The sequence below is a fragment of the Prionailurus viverrinus genome, chromosome D4 (genome assembly GCF_022837055.1).
Source record: "Prionailurus viverrinus isolate Anna chromosome D4, UM_Priviv_1.0, whole genome shotgun sequence".
Classification (NCBI taxonomy): domain Eukaryota; kingdom Metazoa; phylum Chordata; class Mammalia; order Carnivora; family Felidae; genus Prionailurus; species Prionailurus viverrinus.
In genome coordinates this window covers 56,808,039-56,828,161 of record NC_062573.1, presented here as the reverse complement: position 1 = coordinate 56,828,161, position 20,123 = coordinate 56,808,039, and the positions used below count along the sequence as shown (strand labels likewise).

The window sequence follows — 20,123 nt, the reverse complement described above, 5'->3', positions numbered from 1 at the left end:
ACCCCCATCAGTAGCACAGACCATACTTTGCACTTAAAGTGGATTCAATACTCTTTTTGTAGTTGACCCCCATGGTTAAGCACCAAGCATAATTAAGCTTCCATATGACAAAGTCTTGCAATTTCCAAAGAACTGAAAAATGTACATTTGAAGATCAGTGTATTTGGAACTTGAGGACTACCTGCGCAATATTTTTTTATGTACAGACCTGGCATGATTTTTTTCTAAATTAGATAAAGAATATTAATAGCTAAAGGCAATACCCTGACTAATGTGTAAAGCTATGAACAATAGTAAAATCATAAATTGTGATTCCATTTATGCTTCTGCTGCCAAAGCTTAATCAGATTAGGAGTAGAACAGAGATTCCTCAATCTGATAAAAGTTACCTATAAAACAATCTACAGATAAACATGGTGAAATACCAAATATATACCCCCTAAGTCAAGAAAAAGACCAGGAAGTTCACTCATATCACATTCTACTCAATCTTGTAGTGGAGGTCCTAACAGTACAGAAAGTCAAGAAAAAGAAATGAAAATTATAAAGGTCAAAAAGGAAGAATTAAAGGTATCTTTATTTGTAGATGGTGATTGCGTACATAAAAAATTCAAAGGAATTCATATGATGGAACTTTCTAAGGAACTGAAAATGTTATATATTTTTATCTAGATGGTGATTACATGGGTATATACTCATATAAAAAGTCACTCAGCTGTCCACTTAAGATTTATGAATTTTTCTTTATATAAATTATACCTCAAAATAAGCTATAAGGATTTAAAGATAATTTACATTTATCTATAACACTGATACTTTTTTTAATTTTTTTTAACGTTTATTTATTTTTGAGACAGAGAGAGACAGAGCATGAACAGGGGAGGGTCAGAGAGAGAGGGAGACACAGAATCTGAAATAGGCTCCAGGCTCTGAGCTGTCAGCACAGAGCTTGGCGCAGGGCTCGAACTCACGGACTGTGAGATCATGACCTGAGCCGAAGTCGGACGCTTGCTTAACTGACTGAGCCACCCAGGCACCCCTCACTGATACTTTTTAAAAATGTTGATTTATTTTGAGAGAGAGAGAGAGAGAGAGAGAGGGCAAGCACATGCAAGCAAGGGAGGGGCAGACAGAGAGAGGGAGAGAATTCTTAGCAGGCTCCATGCTTTCAGCAAGAAGCCCAATTTGGGGCTCGAGCTCATGAACCGCGAGATCATAACCTGGCCAAAATCAAGAGTTGGATGCTTAACTGACTGAACTACCCAGGCACCCCATATAACCAATGATATTTTTAAAACAGGCCTGCAAATTGTTTGACACTCTTCTCTTCAACATGTGGAGCTTAATTCCTTGCCCCTGCAATGTGGATAGGACATGGTGACTCACTTCTAATGAGCAGAAGTGATGCTGTGTTGATGTCCAATTCTAGGTCATAAAAAGATGTAGGTTCCACTAACTTCTCTCTCTTAGAATCTGTTTGCTCTGTAGGGAACCAGCCATTATGTTATGGAGACATTCAAGCAGCCTTGAGGAGAACACACATGGTGTGGAAATGAGGACTCAAACCAACAACCAGTACCAACTTGCCAGCATTGTGAATTGGCCAGTATGCACGTAGGTCTTCCAGCCTTTGAAACCATCAGATTCCTGAAGCCCTGATCTGCATTTTGACTACAACCTTGGGAGAGATCTGGAGGCAGAACCACTTGATTAAGCTGCTCCCACAAAACTGTAAGAGATATTAATGTTTATTGTTATTTTAAACCAGTAAATTTTTGGGTAATTTGTTATATAGCGATAGATAATGTCTGTCTTCAGGGTTAGTGGTTACATTTGAAGGGTATACTTCACAACTCTAAATGATTGAAATGTTTGTTTATATCTTATGTTCTAATCTGGAAAACCAGTATTGAGTGCTGTGTATAAGGCATTATTTAAATTAGAACATATTTAGGCCTGATAGTAAAAAGGGCTAGCAATAATACTATGTTATTAAATTTCTAGTTGTCTCTTCCCACTTTTGGACCCCCAATAAGTACAAAGTCTCCACATGTTCAGAATAGGTTTTCTATAGGGGTGATAGGTAAGAGAACAAATTACTGAGTAAGAATGAGAGCATCATAATAAAGTTATTTTGGGGGGAATTTTTCCATAGTAGCAAATCAAGGCACAAAAATGGAGGACGATGCTTGGCAAAGTGAAATAATGAGAAAGAAGTAGAAGGAAACTGCCCCTTATTCAGGAAAACTTCTTAGCCTCTAACCAGTTGCATGTTGGGCTCATTATACTAATTTTGTTCTTACAAAGGAGATTTCAAGTCCCTATAAATCATCTTGTTTATACTTTTGAAGCATCAAGAAGTCAGGTTGATACTCACTTAATAATAAATGTCTGGTTAGGACAATGCCTAACATCACCACAGCTGCTTCTCTAGCCAGCTACTTGTGCTTATGGGCCCCTCATCTTCAGCTTCCAGAGTTAGTTAGTTTGTTGTTGTTACAAGACACAAATCCTCCTACACACACTGAATGATCACACATAGCAATGCATGGCAATCATTCATTTTGCTTTCAGTGAACTAAGAAATTTAACTCTCAGCATGATGCCATGCTTTGTAGCCCCTTTGCAAAAGGGCTTTCAGATTAGCCCTTTTGGCATTAGCAGAAGAAAGCTGCACAGAGGTTTCCAACTCAGTGTGTCCGTCTTCAATGCCTCTTCTGCAGCCTTTCCATTCCATAATTTCAACAGTAAGTTTGTTAAATGAGCACTTCAAAATACATGATCATGAATAATTTTAAATGACTTAAACTGTAAGTACTAAGAGCAAATAAGCACTTGATAATGGATATTGTAAGAATTTCCCCTCAATAAATCATTAGTATTTTTCTCTACAACTACTTGTGGTTTTCTCAGAGCATTAATTTTTTCTGAAAAGCAAGGAAAAGTTAAAAGAACAGGAATAAATACCTGAACAAGCAGGGTGTTGTTCTCCTTGACCACAGGCATGTTCTTGGTGCCTTTTACACACACAATGTGTCCTTGTGTGAGAACACACACCTTAGGGAGAAAATGAACAGGTATGGATGGTAATATGCGGTGAGTGGAAATTGTTCTTAGGCTGACAAAGTTAAGATTCAACCATAAAACCCTTTATTTCAGGAAATACAAAAACAGAAGCTTTTTATATCAGGAGAGAATTTTATAAGTAGGAATCACAGTGGGAATTAATGCTTAATCATAATCATAGTAACAATAGTGATGGTAACTTTTAAAAATCATGAAAATAACATGCTCCCCATCCCCAAATTTGAAGACCTTTCTGCATTAAGTGGAAGTGAGACCATCTTACTTGAGTAAGATGAAGGAACTTTGGAAAGATTTCTTTGTTAAACAAAGGAACTTTGGAAAACATAAGATGGAAGTAGATAATAAAGAATTGAGGGATGTAAGTACACATTGCTATGTTAATAAAGCTAAGTCACTCACATTCAGCTCCAGTTGGAGTTCTGACAGTGGACATGAAAAGAAATGAGCTGTGGCCAAGGGAAGAGGAGGTGAGGGTCACAGGGAGTGTGGTGCTGAGGAGAACACGAGGCAGAGGTGATGAAAGGCAGATTTGTAGATACAAAAAAAGGAAAACCTAATGGGGAGATGGGAGATGCCAGACTGAGGGACATTTTTGGTCACTGGAAACTTTGGCTCCGTGGTGCCAAGGCTGGACAGGGGTGGTGGTGGCAAAAGGACAGGTGTCAGAGGGTTTCAGTCTGTGACCTCAGGACAGGCGCCTCTCTCTCATCGCCTCCTCAGCCAAGAGCCCACGGGGTTATCTAAGCACGCTCTGATCTTGCAGTGGGAGCGTTATGCATTTCGTTCTTGCTTTGATCCGAGAGATTAGTGTGCTCTTTACCACCTTCTCCATGAAGAGGGTGGGGACAGTCAGGATTTAGAGGAAACCCGGGGGACCCGCCTACCAGATGCTATGCCTGGAGGCAGAGAGCATTCTAGCTTTTCCCCCAAGATAAAGTGAAATGGCAGAAAGCCAGGACAGGAACCAGCTCCCAGCCTGTGTCTGCACAAGGACACTCTGCAGTGGACACAGAGCCTGGGGGACAGTTCTTGGGCCCAGAGCTTTTTAGGGTTTTGTGTGTTACCAGGCAGTCTTGATCACTATGTGATACCTCTTCTCAGACTTTTCATCAACCAGTGAGTCAACACACATTGAAAAACCAGACTGTACAATCAGTGCTAAGTGTTCAGTCATATTCAAGGGCTTTATAATCATAGGCCACATTTCTTTCTACTTTCTATGGCTTTGTCCAAGTGCACAGTGGCCAGAGAATCTTTGTTTATACCACTTCAAGGGTTCCATTATAATAGAAGTTGCCTCTGAAAGTGCAGCAGTTAATGTCATATAGAGCAAAATGAAATGAAAAGAAAAAGCCCCAACTGAGAGATATTGGACCCGCTGCTTGACCTCTGAATGTTTTCCCCTCATCTGTAAAATTAGGATACTGTTGTTGATGATGATGTTGATCCCTAGCTTCTGGTGTTATGAATAACACATAAAGTGTGAAGGGTAATGTGTGTGTCAGCTGTCCTTGCTGTAACTCAGGGTTGGAGTCCTTGGTCCCATGAAAGCCTAGATCTGCTATTTCTGGCCCACAGCAGGGCTTCCTGGAGGTGAGCATGACGAGTTTTCTGTAAACTTGGTGGGTGCAGACAACCTCAGGTTCCAAGGGAAGCCATCTCCAGACCCCACTAGTAGCCTGATGGATGGTAGGCGCTTCTGTGCAGATATTGTGGGGCAGGATCATGCTTAGTGTCTTGCAGACTTGTGCCAAATAAGCTCTACTTTACATTAGTTTTTAGAAATTACAAACTGCTGCAGAGCTCTAACACTAGACTCAGTTGTTTTAAAACCTCAATAAATAGAATGAAAGGAAAACACACTATTTAAAGACTACCATGTATTTTCTTTTTTTATGAGAGGTAAAGCCCCAATTAGTAATTTTTCTATTTGAGAAAAGGGAAAAAAAAAACCCAAAACAAAAAACCCTCTCCAAAGATGAAGCCAAGATCCTACTCTGGAATGGAGTTTAAGACAATGCAGAATTTTATTGTTTTCTACAATAGTGCCAAGGTGGTCTTTACTGTGGGTAGAATTGCATTTCTTCATTGTTTCATTGATTCATTCATTCACTTACTCATTTAACTAGGATGCTCTGAGCTACTATGTGCCTACCACTCCTCTACGTCCTGAGTTCTGCCCTAATGGAGCTCACTCACAATCTAGTGAGGGGAGCAGACACCAATCAGACAATCATGTCACTCATGTGACAAGGGATGGGCCTGGTCTTGGAAGGCTTCCCTGAATAAGTGACTAAAGCTAAGATATGCAGGATGGGTCAGACTTGATAGTCAGAAGAGGGTGAGTACTCACTTCAGCAGCACATAGACTAGAACTGGAACAATACAGTGAAGATTAGCATAGTCCCTGCGTAAGACTGACATGCAACTAGTGACACGTTCTGTATTTTTGCATGACAACACAAATGTATTTAATGCTATTCAGCTGTATACTTAAAATGGTTGAAATGGTACATTTTATGTTGTGTCTATTTTACGATAATAAAACAGAGGGGGATGGTGTTGAGAAGGTTCTGCTGCAAGCAGAAGGAAGAGCTGGTAGACATGTCTAGTGAGACATTTGAGAGCAAAGCCAGCAAAGCTGGTCTGTCAAGATTTGAGGGAGGTGGTAGGTGGCCCAAGATGAAGGTGGAGTTGCAAGCAGAGGCATCAAACCTGGATATTGATGATCTGTGTTCTGAAACCAGTGGGAGATTGTGGAGACTTTCATCAGGGCAGTGATGTATTTGTATTTTAAAAAGTTACCCTCGGGGTGCCTGGGTGGCTCAGTCAGTTGAACGTCTGACTCTTGATTTCAGCTCAAGTCATGATCCCAGGGTCTATGGGACGGAACCAGAGTCAGGCTCTGCGCTGAGCCTGGAGCCTGCTTACAGTTCTTTCCCTCTCTCTCTGCTCTTCCCTTCCTGCTTGTGCTTTTTCTCTTTCTCTCTCAAATTAAAAAATAAATAAATAAATAAAAATCACCCTGGACTAGGGTGGAGACCAAGAAGAGGGGCAGCAGATGAAGATGATCAGTTAGGAAGCTGTCAGAGTTTTTCAGGAGGGAGATACCCAATGCCAGTTGAACTAGGGCATTAGGGATGGAGAAAAGTGGATAGATTTGAGAAAATTCAGAGGGCATATGGCTGAACTCGATGGGTTGCTGAGAGGTGAGGGAAGGTGACCCAAGAGAGATTTCTGGTTTCTTGATAGATGGTGGTGCTGATGACTGGGACAGGAAGCACAGAGAGAAGGTGTTTGGAGAGGTGGATCACAGTTCTTGTTTTTGACATGATGAGTCTGTGGGCCTTAGGAGCTTTGCTGCTGCCAGTACAAGAGCTCCTCCACATGGGCATTGACCCAGGGTTCACCGAGGCCCACACTGATTTCTGACAGTCTTTGGTGTTACTACCTGGCTCACAGCACAGTGCTGTTCCCTGAGGCATATCTGTCACATGCCTCACACCACTGAGATACTTCATGAGAAGTATCATGACCACTCCCAAGAGAAAACAGATGGAACGCCCAGTCTGCTTCATTCAGCAGGCTGGCCTGCTCCACTGGGCAGCTGACAAAAACAATTTCTTCTTCTAATGGCTGCTCCCAAAGAAGCTGCATTGGCATTGTGACAGAATCTTGACAAAACTGTATGTGGTGTGGGTGGCAGATAAAACAGGGTTGTGTATACACAGCTGGGATGCCATCTGTGTGTCCAACTCTAGTCCTTTAGATCCAAGGACGAACCATCATGAAGGCTTCTGAAATGTCAGCATATCAAGCAGATGCTGGCAATGAATGACTGAAGCAAAGTGTCATGTCGAGTCATGGGCTTGAATCCCTGGAACAGCTGCCTTTTCATTTAATGATTTTGGAAAATAAAAAAACGTATACATTGGAGATCAATCCAGGCAGAAGTAACATTGTATTTTTGAGCTTCTCTCCTTCCTGCCTCTCTAGCCTCTCCATAATCCTGAGACTGTCTCAGACTCATTCTGAAGTAACTCCACTCTTTATTCATGCTCTGCTGATGAAAGATATGTAAAGGCTTCAATTGGACAACCAAATGTCAAGAAAACAACATTTTAAAAGGCTCTAGCTTTAGGACATACCACTTAGGCAACTAAGCATGTAATAAATGCCTATGATTAGTCACACATGCCTGAAGAAGTAAACACTGGCTGGCTTGAATGGCAAATTTGAATTATACTCACAGACCAAATTCTTCCATGGTATACAAAGGTGTACAGGCCAAATTCTGGGGTAAAATCAGAAATTGATGCTCCAGAAGTCACTGGTCATAACTGATTTAAAAGTGGATATGAGTATGAGATAAGCCTTACGGTTTAGTGCAAATATGTACTGAGGGAAACTTGTTAAATCTTGGCTGACAAACATCAATTAAGATGACCTTTATGTGTCCTTGAAAAAATATAATAGGATGTAAGTGAAGGTTACATATAAACAAATATTATAAGTGTGACCAAGGAAAGATTCTACTATGAAAACAGAAGGGTGATAGTACATCTGGAGTGTAGGAAAGAGGGTCAAAAGGTGAGAATACATGGGGGTTTGCCTTTGTTCCAATTCCATACTCACCAAGCACAATTCTTTTATTTAATTTATCTCTGAATGTTGGCTTTGCTGTAGGTGGAAGAATTACCAAAAAACGGGTACAATCATTCTCCATCACCTAATCAAAACAGTCCTTGTTGTAAATTGCTACATTGTTACTCAGATTTATATAAATTCTTTGGTAAATTTGGTTGATGCTAGTCAGTTCCATAACCTTGAAACTGCTTTGATCTTCCCCCTGAGCCTACAATTTGTGGACTGGCAGTACATTTTGAACTTGTCAGCTAACAAACAGTATTTTGGTTTACAAAGAACATTTTGAATTTGACCATTTGGTCTATCTAAAGTCCCATTCCATATCAGGGTTGGTTTAAGTATTCCCTTACGTATGGCTCTTAGACAAAAGCTCAGTCTTTGTAATGTAACTATCCTCTTTTACCTCTTCTACAACATGGTGTCCTAAAGTATGAAGCTTGTTATATAAGGAATTTGCCTGGCCTTTGTCCTTCATTCCTAGGAATGAGACTAACTCCTAGGAATTTCCTGGGTAATAGGAATTCGTTACTCATAAGCCCCTTGGATTGTACCAGAGTTTATCTTAAGATGACTCAGAATGGAGGCTGGTCACCAGAAAGGCCAGCCATGTGATTGCAGGTTTGGCGCTTTGAGCCAGCCTGACCTCCTAGGAGGAGAGAGAAGCTTGATATAGAGTTCAATCACATGACCAACGATTCCATCCATCATGGCTATGTGACAAAATCCCAGTAAAAATTCTGGACACTGAAGTTTGGTAGAGCTTCCTGATTGGTGAATATATTGATGTGCTGGGAAGGTGATGTGCCCTCATTCCCTGGGGAGAGGGCATGGAAGCTCTGTGTTTATGACTCTTTCAGACCTTGCCCTATGTATCTTTTCATTTGTCCTGCCCTGATTTGAATCTTTTACTCAATCTTAAAATCTTAAAAACTGTGTTTTTAAGTACAGTGATTTTTTGAACTCCTTGAGTTGATCTAGTGAATTAGTGAAACAAAGGTGGACAGTTGGGAATGGGAACCTCCTGGACTTGTTGTCATTTGGTCAGAAGTGCAGATGGCCTGGGGATCCCTGAATTTGTGGCTGGCATCTTAGTGGGGATAGTCTTGTTGGGTACCATGCCCCCTAACCTGTGGAGGCTGATGCTAACTCCAGGTGTTTGCATCAGATTTGAACAGAGTTGCTGTATACAAAGGCTGTACTCATGGCAGGTGCAGAGACGTACCTACGCTGCCCTGGTGTTCTCTGGATCCTTTCCGGGCCACATCCCCCAGGTAAGCTCAGTTTCTCTTATCTTCATTTCATTTCTTCATTCATGTCTTTTGTCTCTAGAGGCACATATGTATTGGGAAAGACTCATAAATATGTAAGTTGACATTTTTGGGTATTGCTACAGCATTGAAATAGCTTATAACTTTTTTAGTAGTTAAAAAGTCAAAATTTCTTAGGAGGTCTGAAAATCACATTTTCAACAACTTATGTCTGTGCATCCAGTATATGGGCGGTTACACAGGATAATGTTGAACCTGAGGGATGCCTATACCGTTCTCTGAAAAATTAATTCCAGTATCAAGCATTGAAGGGGACATAAGGTACTACTTGTGAACACAGAAGCTCTGATGCCTTAAGAAACAAACTTCGGTCAACTCGTCACCCGGAGGAGGCAGAGTTGGGGACCAGCTCTCCCCCCACCCCTCACTACTCGTCTCAGCCTGCCACACAAAATTCCTTGAGAGCATGGTATCTGCTGCAGGCTCTTTTGCTCCATCTCTGGGGTATCTATTATCCTTGGGAGCAGCAGATGCTCCTGTGGCAGCAGCTGCCATTCTCCACCTCAGGCCAGGTACATATTTCTCAACCCTGGCTGCAGGTTAGAATCACCAGTGAAGGTTTGGTAAAATGCCCACAGCTGTCCCTACCTTCAGAAAATCTTGTTTACCCAGCCTAGGTAATTCTGGGTTCTGCTGGACATGACCTCACAAGGTGCTGTGCCTTACGGTTGCCTGCAGCCTGCTTGTTTGGTTAACACCAGGGGAAAAAGTCCTTGTCTGGCTGTATCTCCTGATGCACCTATGGGCTGGGCACATTCTGTCTCATTCTTAGCTTTTACTACCAGAAAGAGAGGTGTCAGTTTGAAGTCCTTCATCTAGTTTTGCAGTTCTAGCGAAGCATTACTAAATTAACATTAAGAAAACCCACAACTACATTATTTAATGAGAACTCAACATAGTGCTGAAGATTTTATATGCATTTTCTTTTCCTTAGCCTTGTTGTTGTGAAATATGACACACATACAGAAAGAGTTTACAGAACAAAAATATACATCTGAGAGAATTATCACAAAGCAAACACTCATATAAATGTTGCTTATATTAAAAAAGAAATACAACACGGCTAGCCCTCCAGAAAGTACCTCCCTTCTCACCAACCCCATGTTCCCCATCAAAGGTAGCCTCTACTCTCACATCTAAAGTAATCACTTCCCTGTTCCTTTTGATTGTTCATCACCAAATTTGTCTTTCCCCAGTTGGGTTTTGTCTTGCAGTTTGTGAATTTCACAAACATGGAATCTCACACTATGTGTTCTTCTGTGTTCAGTTTCTTTTGCTGTATATCATATTTGAGATTCATTGTTTTATGCAGCAGAAATTAATTTATCTTTATTGACATATAACATTCCATTGCATGAAAATAAATCCACTTATCCACTTTACTGTTGAATAGCATCTGAGCCAATTCCAGATTATGATCATTGAACATTCTTGCAGACATTTCCTGATGTACATGGAATTGCTGGGCTGTGGGCCATGTTCATCCTCCACTTCAGAAGACAATGCTGAGCTATTTTCCAGAGTGGCTGCATTAATTCTCATTCCCACACTATACTCTCACCAACACTTGGTATTGTCAGTCATCCTCTTGCTAGCTGTGCTGGTGAGTGTGTATGGCAGCCCATCATGGTTTTGCTTTGCATTTCCCAATATAGTGCAGTTGAATGCCTACCCTCTTCTATGTTCATTGGTTACCTGTGTGTCTTCTCCTGAAAAGTGCCTGTTCAGTTCTTTTGCTCATTGCTCCCCCCAATTCTCTGCTCATCTCATGACTTTTAGGATATTCTGGATGCAAGCCTTCTCTGTTATACATGATAAAACAGCCCCTTCAATGCAAGACCTGACTCCTCACTCTCCCAAGTGTTGTACTGAGATAAACTGAGGCTGCAATTTTAAAGCAGACCATGTACATTTTCTCAAGTGATCCTTCCAAAATTCCTATGAGGTAGAATTATTGTCCCCATCCTGAGAGTGAGGAAACTTGTGCTTACAGAAGTTAGCTACCATGTCTAATAAATGGCAGACAGATTAGCTCTCAGATCTGCCTGACTACAAAGCCCATGCACTTAATCCCCAGGCTCTACTAATAATGACTTTGTATTTGAGTCTTGGTCACATTCCCAGCAAGCAACACTTATAGATTTGTCGGTTTTGTAGATTTCTGTTTCTTTGTTAATCACTCTCCCAGCTATTGTTCCACACAGGATAGATACATATTGACTGTTGCCTATTAATTATTAAATATTTACCTAAATAATACTGTGAATTTAATCCTGGGAAAAGTCTTGGAAGAGAATGATTATTAGGCCACACTTGGTAAGAAGTTAGCTCTAGTTAACCTCTTTTACTTTTTTTTTTTTTAAGCGTTAACTTATTTTTGAGACAGAGATAGAGCACGAAGCGGGGAAGGGGCAGAGAGAGAGACACACAGAACCTGAAGCAGGCTCCAGGCTCCGAGCTGTCAGCACAGAGCCCGATCCGGGGCTTGAACTCACAAACCCTTGAGATCAAGACCTGAGCTGAAGTCTAACGCTCAACTGACTGAGCCACCCAGGCGCCCCTAACCTCTTTTACTTTTTAAATGAAGTTTTAACACTCAATCACTTAGCATGTTCTCCCAATCAAAAGACTTGACAGGAGAAAGACCAGTCAATGAAGATTCAGGTGACATCTTCTGGGACCCCCACCTGTCCGCTCAGCAACACAGGGTGCCTGCTTTGTGCTGCATTTGGGGGCACTTCACTGAGTGCTTGTGGCTGAGCTGGCAGGTGGAAAAGACAAGAATGATGTCAGAGTCCTGATGTTTCATCCTATGTTCAGTGTGTGTCAGACAGACACAGGGCAGTGGAAAATAGTGGGATGGACAAGAAATACCTGGCAAATGCAAACCAAAGAAAGCTGAATGGAAATCCCAATATTAGAATAACTCCAAACTCTGTGATTTCTTTGTTGCAGATAGCAAACATTTCCAACCCCATCTGCCACCACATTGCTCAGTCCTGACATTCTCCCAAAGAGGAGTCCTTGCCATTCTGATTCATTTTCAAATGGTCTTATAAGAAAGCTTAAAGTTCTTCCCTCTGCTTCTGGGTAAACAATGCCCGGTTGTGACCTGGATACTCTCCTAGGGTGAGGCCAGGAAGAGAAGGTTCAGCTCTGACCTGATTGTGAGTCATTGTCATTGATTCTGTTTTGCACCAAGACTCTATTCACAGCTGTGTATATGAGCAAATCCTCAGAGTCAGATAGTATATGTGTTAAAAAAGAAGCAACAAGCCCCAGATGGAACCTATCCCCCCACCCCCAGCAAACCAAGACTTAATTACAGTTTCAACCTGTCCCAGGAATGTGACCTTTTAACAATCCGTCTGAAATTTACTCATCAGCACTTTGTGAGGTAATCTGCATGATACAAACCCTGCTGGGTCTTTCCTCCCAGCCTGAAACAATCCTTTTGTTTTCTTTTGGTAATAACTTCCTTGCCAGGTCCTCCTTCCAGTAAAAAACCTTCCATTTGTACAACTCTTCCAGTATCTCTGTACTTGCTAGGTAGAATGCTGCCCAATTTACGAATCATTCAATAAAGCCAATGAGATCTTCAAACTTCACTTGGTTGAATTTTGTTTTTTAACAGTGTCATATTGGAGGGAAGGAGGGAAGAAGGGCACTTGTGGTTGACCTGGAAACAGAAATGGATCTGCCTGAAGTCTCCACCACTGGCGGAGGAGGGAAGACTGACTGGGACAGACATCCAGGAGGTGGCACTGTGGAGTGTTGGCTTGGTGAACTTGATGACAGAGGGTGCCTGCAAAGTGAATTCTGCAGAAAAAGGTTAGTTGCTTGGTCTAAAAAGTTCAGCTTTCTCTTCCTTTCCCTTTTAAACTAGAGAAAGAGAAGAATACTTACAGAAAAACAGTTTATAAACTGGGGGGAGGAAAAGAATCAATGTTTAAGATGTTGATCCTTGTAAATTCAGTCTTTAGGACTGGTCCTCCCTTTGCAACTCACTCAACTTCCTGCATCGTGGAGCCCCTGGGTAGGGCCTCTGAGGGAGCCTTCCTTTGCACTGTATTCCTCAACACTTGAACTGGGTGTATGATACTATTTGAATTTTTAATATAGTGAAATACATGTGCAACTGCCCAACACCTGTTTCATGCTCTAGAGTGACTAGGATGCTTTCACAGACATGCATCAGCCCAGAGCAAGGGGTAGACTCCCTTCCTGTTCCTGCTTTGGGGCAGGGGCCCCAAACCTCTGCTGTGCCAGTGCCCGGGCACACAAGTTTTGACATATCTGTGCACCATCTGTTTTGTTATTTGCTAAATATTTTTAAAAATGTGCTCACTTTCTTTTATTTAAATAAATGCATTTTAAAAAAAAATTTTTTTTTCAACGTTTATTTTTATTTTTGGGACAGAGAGAGACAGAGCATGAACGGGGGAGGGGCAGAGAGAGAGGGAGACACAGAATCGGAAACAGGCTCCAGGCTCTGAGCCATCAGCCCAGAGCCCGACGCGGGGCTCGAACTCCCGGACCGCGAGATCGTGACCTGGCTGAAGTCGGATGCTTAACCGACTGCGCCACCCAGGCGCCCCTAAATAAATGCATTTTTAATGAAACAACTTTACATTTCTCAATCAGATTTTATCAATATATTAATATGTATACACATCTTTTAAGCATTTTTAAATATTCAGTTGGTTAAGTCCGACTCTTAATTTCGGCTTAGGTCAGGATCTTATGGTTCCCCCCACTTTGAGCTCCATGATAGCAGTGTGGAACCTGCTTGGGATTCTCTCTCTATCTCTCTCTGCCTCTCCCTTGCTCCTGCTCTCAGATGAGACAACATAAGGCAGACTGGGGGCAAAGTACAAGTTAGGACACACGCCCCCTCCCACAAGATGGGATATGTGTAATATTTCTCAGGAGCTCCTGGCTGTCCAAAAACAAAGGAAAGGACAGAAAACAGATGAGTCTCCCATCAGTTTACAAATATCTTAGTACAATTATAAAAAAAAAAAAAAGACTCCCATTAAGAGTCTCCCATCAGTTTACAAATATCTTAGTACAATTATAAAAAAAAAAAAAGACTCCCATTAAGAGTCTCCCATCAGTTTACAAATATCTTAGTACAATTATAAAAAAAAAAAAAAAAAAGATGGACTCTTATCAATAGCCTAAAGTCCAGGAACTCCCTATTGTCATAATGTTAATGCTTTACTAGAGGGAAAAACAACCTTAGCTTGACAATAGCTAGGCCTCCAGTAATCTGTGAGTCTTTATCATATGAAAATCTCTTTGGAAACTTCCCTTTTGACTTTACCTCCCCTAATTCCATAGTATATAACCAGTCACTCTTCACAACTCCAGTGCAGCTCTTTCTGCCCATGGGTGCTGTCCCCATGCTTTAATAAAATCACCTTTTTGCACCAAAGACTTATTCAAGAATTCTTTCTTGGCCATCAGCTCTGAGTCCCACCATCGCCCCAAAACCCCATCACTCTCTATCTCTCAAAAAACAAACAAACAAGCAAAAAAAACCCCACAACTTACTCCCCTGCTCTATCTCTCAAAATAAATAAATAAACTAAAAAAAAAAAAAAAGCCTTTGGGGCACATGGATGGCTCAGTCAGTTAAGCATCCAACTTTGGCTTAGGTGATGATCTTGCAGTTTGAGAGTTTGAGCCCTGTGTCAGGCTCTGTGCTGACAGTTCAGAGCCTGGAGCCTGCTTCAGATTCTGTCTCCGTCTGTCTCTGCCCCTCCCCTGCTCACATTCTATCTCTCTCAAAAATATATAAACATTACAAAAAAAATTTTTTTTAAAAAGAAAAAAGAAGCCTTTGACCACCATTGGTCTGATTGCCACATAGTAGGCACTGGTGAAAAATAAACAAAAATTGAAAATACTGGTTACCAATTGCAATCAAGTAAGGAGACCCCCTCACCCAAGGATTCTAAAAACTGCACCACCTGCCTGGGATTGAATAGGACTTTTAAGGAGCCAGCCCATATTTATTGCACTGGGTGCTGCCTGAACTTCTAGGAGGTATCCAAAGAGATGAAAAATTTCTCCTTGGGAGGAACTGTAATATATTTGGGGACCAGCCAAAAACAAATGATATTTAAAATATTGACTCCTTGGCAGAAGTTCACAGGCAGGGGCATCTGATCTGTTAAAGTCATCACCTCAAGAAGTTTCCTTCTGAAATTCAATGTACTTATACACATCCCACCATCCTACCCACCTGCCTCTTTCTCAAGGGAGCAGGATGTGTGGGATCTAGAATACTCCATATCTCCATTTATCCCAGTTACTCCAGTATGCACTATTCTAATAAAAAACTTCGTTGTAGGGGCACCTGGGTGGCTTAGTTGGTTGAGCATCAGCTCAGGTCATGATCTTGGGGTTCACAAGTTTGAGCCCCATGCTGGGCTCTGTGCTGACAGCTCAGAGTCTGAGCCTGCTTCAGATTCTGTCTCCCTCTCTCTCTGTCCCTCCCCAGCTCACACTCTATCTTTCCCTCAAAATAAAAAAAACAAAAACAAACAAAAAACCCCACTTTATTTTGAATGGAAACATTTCTAAGACTGTAAATTCCAAAGGCACAAAGAAAGGAAAGAGAAAAATACCCTAATTAAACCTCAGCTGAGAAGAGAAGCCCCCCTCTGGCAGATGCACTGTGACCACAGTATACACATGAAGAACCTCAGCATGGGCTAAAGCCAGTGTGGAGGTCAGAAGTCAAGGTGACCTTGGCTCCCAGCAGACTCGATCTAACTGCTTAAACCACACCTTCCACCATCACCTCTTGTCAACAGGCCTCCTGCCATAGTAGCAAACAGTAAGCACAAAGTGCTCCCTGCCCTGTTGGGGTTGTACTTGGGGATATAAACACAAGTACAAAGAGAATGGAGGGGACTATGCATTTGATCAAGAAGAAAGGTGATCAAGAAGATAAGGCAATAATGGAAAACGTACACTGTGGACTTTAATGCTAAAATGTTAATAGCTAACATTTATTGCAGACTTTGATGTTTCAGTGCTGTTCAAACACTTTGCTGATGAAATCTTCACAGCAGCTCTAAGAAGAAGGTATTTTAGAGATGAGGAAACTGAGGCTCAGAGAGGTTAGTGACTTGCTTAAAGTCTTCGGTTTGGAAGGTGTAGCCCAGGACTCTCACTTGGCACCTTTTGGGCTGGCTGGCCTCTCCAAGCCCAGACCACGTGGGACCATTGGAGAGTCCTGATGCATATTAGCATGTTAAGGAGTCTGAGAAGTTCAGCAGTAAACACTTAAAATCAAAGTTGTTTATAGTTCTTCAGTCCAGAGTTTCTCATACTTAGTTGACAATAAATCCCCTGTCCCTGCCTTTTAAAATGAGATGATTATTCTGCAAAACATATAAGGAAGTGAGAAAGGCCTCCATGGGCATCTCTGTGTAGGAATGGGAGGAACGTCCCTTCCCAGATCAGCTGCTGACCTGCCTGTCTCCAAGTACTCCTGTCTCTGGCCAGCTAGGCTCCCGGCATTTGTCAGGCTTGAGATTAGCCACTGAGGCCAGACAACTGGGCAGGATCACTAGGGTGCCACCTAGTCAGGGCCCTGAGGCCGGTGCCTGTATACTGGGGGCTGGGCCCTGAGAAGGACTTTTTTAATTATGAGATAGAGAGACTACAGTGATTTGAGGAGTATGGGAGGAAAAGGAGGGTATACATATATCAGCTCAAAAAATCAAAGGATACAGGAAATAAAGCTGGCTCCAGAGTCCAGGGACCAAAATAAAACCATCTGTCAACTTTGCTTTCCTCTGTATTGGCTTCATTCTTGGAGAACACTCTCCCTGTGGTGACTGACAGAAGCTCCAGGCTTTAGTGTTGACAGACCCTATAGTTCCAGGCCAGGCCCCAGCCCCACCTCTCTCTGGACCCATCTGAATCATGGGCCTTCCTGAGCTGATCTCTTGTACTTCTTTGATTTGCCAGGATTGTGTGATGGGCTGAGGTGTGGAGTTAGCCCTCCTTTTTTCACATGAAAGGTGAGTTGAAGATCTGCATCTCCCCTGCAGATACAGCCTGTTTTCTAAGGGTGCGGGGTCCGTGGCTTGTCAGGCAAAACCCACAGCTCTGCTATTGGAGGTGAGCAGGGAGGTGGATGTGAGGCAGGAGGTGTCGACTTTATGGGTGATTCTCTTCTTAGAGTTTATCCTATACAGGTAATTGGACACACATGCAAAAACAAACAAAAGAATAGCAAAAAAGCCCCAAGAAAGCCAAAAAACCCCCAAGCTATCCATTTAGATAGATAGATTATATTTATTGGAATGTTGCTGATTGTAGTGAAAAGTAGAAAGTCTATCAAAAGAGAATTGTTTAAATGAATTAGTTTCATTTGTTGGAGAGAAAGCATTTCTTACACACTTGAAGATCCTTCTAGCTTGACTAAGAATCAATTTGATATGAGACAGATTAACAGGAGAAAATCATATTTAACAGTGTACATGTGGGGAATCCACACAGACATGGAAATTCCAAAGACAGGCAACATGTTTATATGAGCTAAGGAGAGGGGCAGGGTCTATGGATACAAAGGGGAGGAAGGCCATTAGTAGGAAGGTGAAAGGAGATGTCTAGAAAACAAAGGTTGTTCTTATATAGTTAAGTTCTTAGGTAAAGAGGAATCTCTGTTAATAGGTCTCATCCTGACATAGGCAGGCAGTTGAGGGGGAGGTAAAGATGTTTTCCTGAATCTGCTGGGTTTGATTGCTTTTAAGTCAAAATAATGTTCATGCTGAAGTGGCCCATCTTGGGGCAGCCTGCCCTTGTCCCCTACACATCCAAATATTATGCAACTGACAAAAAGAGGATGTATAACTGTAATTGTCAATTTTTGGATGTCCAAAACATATTGTTGAATGGAAAAATAGCTTACAAAAATTATTTGTGACAAGAGTCCACTTTTGAAAACTATCTTTTTTAGTTTATATGAATAGAGAGATATTTGATAGTGTGATAGGGAATGATAGAATTCAGTAGGCAGAAAGGGAGAGCCTAGGGCTTAAAGATTTCTGGGTGAGGAAAAACAAATTTTAAAACACTTCTGGGAATGTCTGACCTCAGGCAAACTCCCTCAGGTGTAAAGTTCTTCTTAAGAATGTAACAGACACCACCTATTCCCCCTCAGGGTCCCTCAGGAATTTGACAAACAAAAGACCTGAATAAAAATAAGTAGACCATAAAAAATGTAGAACCCACGAGGAAAGTTATGGCAGTAGACCACCTCTCATACAATAGAAACTAGTTAATCAAAAAGGAATGACTAGGCATTTAGAGTTACCTAGCCACTAAGAGTAGACCCTAAGAAGGAACAAGGAGGAGGTGAAGGGGAATGACCAAAAGCCCTATAAAACAAAGACCCTTGCCTAAAGTCCTTGGTATTCACTTGCTTTCTTTTTTTTTTTTTTATTTTTATTCAATTAATTTTAATTTTAATTTTTAATTTTTTTTAATGTTTATTTATTTTAGAAAAACAAGCTGGCGATGGGCAGAGAGAGCCAGAGACAGAATCCGAAACAGGCTGCAGGCTCTGAGCTGTTAGCACAGAGCCTGATGCGGGGCTCAAACTCATGAACCATGAGCCAAAGTCAGACACTTAACCGACTGAACCACCCAGGTGCCCTTATTTAATTTATCTTTTTAATTTACATCCAAGTTAGTTAGCATATAGTGCAACAATGATTTCAGGAGTAGATTCCTTAATGCCCCTTACCCATTTAGCCCAACCCCCTCCCACAACCGCTCCAGCAACCCTGTTTGTTCTCCATATTTAAGAGTCTCTTATGTTTTTGTCCCCCTCCCTGTTTTTATATTATTTTTGCTTCCCTTCCCTTATATTCATCTGTTTTGTATCTTAAAAGCCTCCTATGAGTAAAATCATATGATATTTGTCTTTCTCTGACGGACTAATTTCACTTAGCATAATACCCTCCAGTTCCATCCACGTAGTTGTGAACAGCAAGATTTCATTCTTTTTGATTGCCAAGTAATACTCTGTTGTATATATATACCACCTCTTCTTTATCCATTCATCTGTTGATGGACATTTGGGTCCTTTGCATACTTTGGCTATTGTTGATAGAGCTGCTATAAACATTGGGGTGAATGTGCCCCTTCAAAACAGCACCCCTGTATCCCTTGGATAAATACCTAGTAGTGCAATTCCTGGGTCATAGGGTAGTTCTATTTTTAATTTTTTGAGGAACCTCCATACTATTTCCCAGGGTGGCTGCACCAGTTTGCATTCCCACCAGCAATGCAAAAGAGATCCTCTTTGTCCGCATCCTCACCAACATCTGTTGTTGCCTGAGTTGTTAATGTGAGCCATTCTGACAGGTATAAGGTGGTATCTCATTGTGGTGGTATGCTGATGATGAGTGATGTTGAGCATTTTTTTGATGTGTTGGTCGGCCATCTGGATGTCTTCTTTGGAGGACTGTCTATTCATGTCTTTTGCCCATTTCTTCACTGAATTATTTGTTTTTTGGGTGTTGAGTTTGCTAAGTTCTTTATAGATTGTGGATACTAACCCTTTATCTGATATGTCATTTGCAAATATCTTTTCCCATTCTGTTGGTTGCCTTTCAGTTTTGCTGATGGTTTCCTTCGCTGTGCAGAAGTTTTTATTTTGATGAGGTCCCAATAGTTCACTTTTGCTTTTGTTTCCCTTGCTTCCAGAGACATGTTGAATAAGAAGTTGCTGTGGCCAAGGTCAGAGAGGTTTTTGCCTGCTTTCTCCTTGAGGATTTTGATGTCATCCTGTGTTACATTTAGGTCTTTCATCCATTTTGAGTTTATTTTTGTGTATGGTATAAGAAAGTATAAGAAGGTTCATTTTTCTGCATGTCGCTGTCCAGTTTTCCCAGCACCACTTGCTGAAGAGACTGTCTTCATTCCATTGGATATTCTTTATTGCTTTGTCAAAGATTAGTTGGCCATATGTTTGTGGGTCCATTTCTGGCTTCTCTATTCTATTCCATTGATCTGTGTGTCTGTTCTTGT

General features: G+C 41.5%; 1 long non-coding RNA gene and 1 other non-coding gene across 2 annotated transcripts; both read left to right on the top strand.

Moving 5' to 3' along the window:
• Positions 1-1,447: 1,447 nt before the first annotated feature.
• LOC125149814 (uncharacterized) lies at positions 1,448-12,868 on the top strand. Its single transcript, XR_007146076.1, has 3 exons — positions 1,448-1,731; positions 8,900-9,005; positions 12,697-12,868. It is a non-coding gene; the product is annotated as an uncharacterized LOC125149814 (long non-coding RNA).
• Positions 5,433-5,538, top strand: LOC125151015 (U6 spliceosomal RNA). Its single transcript, XR_007146578.1, has one exon. It is a non-coding gene; the product is annotated as a U6 spliceosomal RNA (small nuclear RNA).
• Positions 12,869-20,123: the final 7,255 nt, after the last annotated feature.